The sequence below is a fragment of the Macaca thibetana genome, chromosome 18 (assembly GCF_024542745.1).
Source record: "Macaca thibetana thibetana isolate TM-01 chromosome 18, ASM2454274v1, whole genome shotgun sequence".
NCBI classification, from domain to species: Eukaryota; Metazoa; Chordata; class Mammalia; order Primates; family Cercopithecidae; genus Macaca; species Macaca thibetana.
Window position 1 is genome coordinate 30,202,091 of NC_065595.1, and position 6,133 is coordinate 30,208,223.

At 48.2% G+C, this 6,133-nt stretch overlaps 1 protein-coding gene across 1 annotated transcript in view; it reads left to right on the top strand.

The window, feature by feature from the left end:
* The window catches only part of CXXC1 (CXXC finger protein 1), a 459,484-nt gene that overhangs the window by 325,865 nt on the left and 127,486 nt on the right, over positions 1-6,133 (top strand). The window lies entirely within an intron of this gene.

Below are 6,133 nucleotides of genomic sequence, written 5' to 3' on the forward strand. Positions count from 1 at the left end.
GGGCTACCTCCTCCTGCCCGGCCGCAATCCAGAAGCAATAGGCGGAGAGCCCACAGGGGACTTAGTCGAGGAGACAAGGGAAGATTCTAAGGGAGCAGGAGGGTTATAAGGCAGCGGAACTCAGTGAGGTAGACTTTCCCCTTCTTCAGAAAGAGGCAATACAGGAGGAGCCGAGCCAGCTGAGGGTCGAGGAGAAAGTGAGATCTGGCTCAAAAGGACCTTGGAGGTAGGATTACGAAGGGCGCATGGGTGGAGCCATGGAGGAAGGCTCCGGACCAAACTCAGCCATTGATCAATGTAGAGAAACTGATCGGGGTGACCGGGAGTTCCAGCCACAACCCGCCAGCCACACAGCCTGAACAATTGCGAGGTTCAGTGACCCTCTGGGGGCCACCTGGCTCCAAACTTTGGCCATTCTATTTCTCAGAGTGTTGGAGTTTGCCTTTTTTAAGGCAGACCCCATAATCCTCTGAGAAGGCTAGAGAGAAATTTTGTAACATATATTGGAGAGGGCTCCAATCTTTATGAGGCCGGGAAGAAGAGTTTCCCATTCTGGAGGCAATTTAACAAGGTTTGAGCAGAGATATTAAACCCAGCATGGACAGAGAAATTCACGACCTGGGGGGCTGGGGTATTGGAAGAACAGAAGTATCACAACCAAAAGAAGTAGGAAAACAGCTACAGCCAGCGCTTCTTGCCACATAAGGTCTGCTTCCTTAAGCTCCGAGATTTAGGGAGAGGACAAGAGGCGGGTCCGAGGCTAGTGGGACCTATGTGATCCCCCTCTCCTGACTTATAGCCTAAATATTTTTGTGTCTCCACAACTCGAAGGCAAAAAGTTCAAACTTGGCCCTTTAAGAGTTTTAGGAGGGAGAGCAGAGCAAAGTCTTGGAGGCGCTGGACTTGCTGTAACACAGGAAAACGGGATGTGCGGGGTGTAAGGTATGGGGATGAGGAGGAAAGGGGCCATTTGGACCTTTTCAGGCTGGGAGGAGCCATCCTGGGCAGCAGTGGGTTGCCAGGACAACTCCGAGGTCCCCCACCCCACCTCCAGGCCCCATCAGGCGCTGCAAGCCCAGCTCAGAAGCCTGGCCCGGGGCCAAGGTCACCGCAGCAGACTGGGCTCCTGAGTTCTGAGCTGGGTGTGGACGTGCTGGTGCTTGGGGGAAGTCGGTGGCTTTGACGCCTGAAGGCGCAGGAGCTGGGCGCCCAAGGGGGTCCCTGGGGGAGGGGGTCCGGCGCCGTCCTCTCCCACTCCTCCACTGCGGGTCGGGTCGGGTGGGGGAGCCCCTGCCGCTGGGGAAGGAGGTTGTTTTGTAAACTGGCAGAGGCGCACCTGGCCTCAGGGCCCAGCAACAGGAAGAGACACGCCTGAGACCTCCTGTGTTAGAAAATCTGCACTCAGGACTTAGACGAAGTCCTTGCCCAGTTGTCTTGGGCAACATCGACGACCTGACATACTAAACTTAGACACCAGACAGGACAATAGACACTAAACAGGATAATAGATACTGGGGTATATGAACAATTATGACAATTTTTATAGGCAGACAAGGGAAGGGGGTCTTGTGATGGGATCAGTCAGATGCCGGCCTGGCCACTCCCTCTGAGGGGACTTGCGCTCTTAGCATTAGCAGGCCGGTATAAACCTCCAGCTCAGATGGAGCTATGCCCCATGCTGCCCTAAGCCTTATGAGGTCCCCCACGGAACCGCAGGTGAGGGCCCTCTCCAACTCCGTAGCTTTTGCCGTGGAGCTACAAACCGGAAATTCAAGCGCAAGCCCTTGAACTCCACATTCACGCACTCATTCAAACAGTTTATAACAGTTTTCTTATTCCCGTTCTAAAACAGGTCGCCGGGAGACCTGAAAGAGAGAAGGAAAAGAGATAAAGAGGGAGGGAGGGAGGGAAAGAGTGAGAGAGAGAGAGAGACTAGTCTTAACAGAGGCCAGCCTGCCAGAAACCAGGACTCTGTCCTCCAGCGTCCTGGAACGCGGGCAGAGTCAAGGGAGGGCCCTTGTCAGGGCCGCTTCCCTCCCAGAGAGACACGAGAGGTGCCTAACAGAAAACCAGAACTCTGTCCTCCAGCGTCCTGGAATGTGGGCAGAGTCAAAAGGAAGGGCCCTCGTCACAGCCGCTTCCCTCCCAGAGAAAGTCAGATCTGACTTACCTTTCCGGGACCAGAAACTGAGGACTCAGGAGTTGAATTTTTGTGGGCACACACCGGTGGTCGATCCATTCCCCTCCGGAAGACGGGGTCTTATGGGGCCCTGGAACATCTTCAGGTGGCACCTCCCTTATAAGTCCGCCATCTGTCGGGGGGAGCCTGGAACGAGTCCGGCTCTCACCCGGTGGTGAAACTCTGGCTGGGGCCTCCAAATGTTGTAACCAAGCGAGTTACAGAGAAACGCCACACTTTGAGATTAATTCAGGAGTCTTTTATTAGCCGGTGGCCGAGAGATGGCTAGCACTCAAAATTCTCTCGGCCCCAAAGAAGGGGCTAGATTTTCTTTTATACTTTGGTTTAGAGAGGGGAGGGGGAGCCTAGCTGTAGCAATCTTACAGAAGTAAAACAGGCAAAAAAAAAAAAAAAAAAAAAAAGTTAAAAAGACAAATGGTTACAGGAAAACAGTTCCAGGTGTAGGGGCTTTAAATCCATCACAAGGTGACAGGTGCGAGGGCTTTGGGTGCTATGTACCGGACACAAACGCAGGGGCTTAGGGTACTATCACCCGGGCGAATTTCTGGGAACTGCGGACATAGCTTGCCACCATACCTTACCAGTTAATTGCACTCTTTGATGTGCTGGGAGTCAGCGTGCACAAGTTAAGTCCCTGAGGAAGGGGGTGGGTTAAGGAGCCCTTGATGTCTTGCAAATGAAGGAGCCAAATGGAGTCCTTTCATCTGGCTTTCTCAGCTAAGGAAGAGTATTCATATTAAAACAAGGTAAGGTATCACATAGTGAAGTGACTAAGAGGTTGGCTACAGCAAGACACTACTACTATACTAATGTGGCAGGCTGGGTCTCACTAACACAGGCCTCCATAACAACTGTTTCAGTACCGACTGAGTGACTATATTAAATATTAAAAGCTGAAAGAGCCAGTACCCTTACACAAAGGCTAGAATGTAACAAAAGCCCACCAAGAGTTTTGCCCAGGCCTTTCCTGTACCTTAAAGCATGACTAAACAGGTTTTATTGTGAGTCTAAAGAAACTCCCCAGGCCTCCACAAACAAGTTTACTGGGGGTCTGAAGAAACTCCCCAAACCTCCATGATTTAGCAGGAGACAAGATAAGGGTAATCACCCCAGCACCTGGGCCCATTTAGATTAAGTAAATTTACTGAGGCTCCAGAGGAAGGTCTTCAAGACTCAGACCTTAGGTATAGATTAAAAGAAGTTAATCACTTAAGTCTTTAGACGAATGCACACTTACATATAGACATATACCTTAGAAGGCATATAAGCTCTAGAAAACTTCGTAATTCTGAGTTTGGTGATAATTTCCAGGCCTTCTCCCTGTAACTGGTTGCAGAAACAAAAACGCGCTTCCTCCCCAGTCCACCTGCATCTCGTTATTGGGCCACGAGAAACAGCAGCCTGGCCCTCAGTGTGGTCTGGGAACACTAAGACAGAAGGATTATGGGAGAAAGTGGGATTACTAGAGGCTATTTGCCAGGCCATCCAGACAAAGCTACAACTATAGTTTCAACCTAGAGTGGAGAATTACACTGCATGATTTCCCACTGCCCAATGGCAAATGGAACCACAAAAAGAGGGCTGGTTGGAGTAGTCAGTGCCGCAGAGGAGACACAGCCTGCCAAGGATACCAACCCAAAGCAAAGTGAGAGAGAATGAAATTTCTGGCTTCTCCCCCTCTCCAACATGCCAGTCTTCCACTAGCACTTCCTATTGGCTAAATCCAGCCAGAAGCCATTTGGTAAGGGAGACTGGAAAATTAGTTCCTTGCAAATCACAGCAGAGAAATAAGTGGCTGATGATACCAGTTCCTGATGCTATCCCCTACCCCTCATCCATGGCTCCTGCTCCATAGACAGGATCTGGATGGGGCAGCTGGTGAAAAACTATTCCTCCTTTTCCCCCAGCTCCTACTATAGTACAGAGGTTCGGTCCACAGGGGGTGGAAGCAAATCTCAAAGACTGGCAATACCCTGCCCCTGCCAAGGGGCTTGACTTCAACTGAATCAGACTGTAGAGCAATTTCTGCCCCAAGGCACTGTCAAGAACAGACCAATCACCTAGCAATTAGTGGAGGCTAACAGCTGGGTGTGATACCAACTGAGGCAGACCGGCCAGAAGCTTAATGGGAAGATCAGGAAAGAAGATAGTCAAATCACTGAACTTGCTCAGCCAAGTCACTGCAGCTGTTATACATGTGTTCAAAGATCTAAAGGGAACCACGTTTAACGGAAGCCTAGTGACAATGTCTCATCAAATACAGAATATCAATACAAAGACAGAAATTGTAAGAAAGAACCAAATGAAAATTCTGGAGTTTAAAAGCACAAAAACAGGAACCAAAGAAAGAATCGGCAAACCTGAAGATAGATCAATAGAGATCATATATTTGAAGAATACAGAGAAAGAATAGAAATAATAGGAGGGAAAATAAAGACAAATGAGCAGAGCTTTGGAGAAAAGTGGGGCACCAACATATTTGTAATGTAAGTACAGGAGTGGAGAGAAAGTGCAACAGCAAAAGGTTCTTGCCTTAGCCATGCCAAAGAATTGGTGTGGCGGCAGCCTGCGGCAAGAGAGACACGAATGGGACCAAGAGAAAAAAAAGCTGTAGGCTTCATTAAGCAGAGGGACAGTACAAAGCTTCCACAGTGTGGAAGGGGTCCCGAACGGGTAGCCAGTGTTAGATTTTTCGATCCCCTTTTAAACTAACTCTTTAAGGCGGGAAATACGCGCGGCGGGAAGATGTTACCAGAGTGAGAAACAAAGACAATTAACATGTCTCAGATCTTGAGGAAAACCGGAATTGTAACTTAAGTTTTATCTACTTTGTGACCTTGCAGCAGCATGGCAAAGGAGACAGGATCTCACAGGGTTTTACAAATTGTGTTTACAAGGAATTAGAATTGGGAGCATAGATAAGGTCTGCTGGTCACAGAAAAGCGGGCTTTTAACATTCCTTTTAGTTTCAGGGGAGGGGGAAGGGAGAGAGGACACAGGGAAGCTTATAGCAAACTTTTCACTGTTTATAGCTTTCTTGGGGAAGAAAACACATGTACAGATTCTGATGTTAGGAATATTTTAAGCATGTATCTTCAATATTATTCATCCAGGACCAAAATAAGTTGTGATGCAGGAAATGACTGAGTTTCACAGCTTTCTGAGCCCCTACCCGACCCAGGAAGCCCAGCTGCCACCTCCTCTCAAAAGGAGCATGCGCACACACACACAAATTAAAAGAAATAGCTGAAAACTTCCTAAATTTAATTAAAACCCATTAATTCACGTATCAAGAAGCTCAAAGAACTCCAAGTAGGACAAACACAAGACCATCAACATCTAAATATATCATAATCGAAATGTTGAAAGACAAAAATTCTTGTCTCCCTAAGTTGTGGCAGGCCAGGTCTCACTAACGCAGGCCTCCATAACAACTGTTTCAGTATTGAGTGGTTAAGTTGAATATTAAGAGCTAGTGCCCTTATACAAAGGCTGGGATGTAACAAAAGCCCACCAAGAGTTTTGCCTTGGCCTTTCCTGGGCCTTAAAGCATGACAAAATAGACAAAATAACGAAGCAATTCTTAACAGGACCCATTTAGAATTAAACAAGTTTTATCGTAGGTCTGAAGAAACACTCTAGGCCTCCACAAACAAGTTTATTGGTGGTGTGAAGGAACCCCCCAAACCTCTGTGATTTAGCAGGAGACAAGGGTAATTACCCCAGCACCCGGACCCACTTAGATTAAGTAAATTGACTGAGGCTTCAGAGGAAGGTCTTCAGGACTCAGACCTTCTGGGAACATAGTGACCATTCATGAAGTGATTGCTACCATCTTTTCTTTCAAGAAATCTCTACCTCAACAGCAGGTTTGAGCCTTCTCCTTCCCTCTAAGCAGCAGCCTTCCTTGCACAACCCCTAAGGCAAGAAACC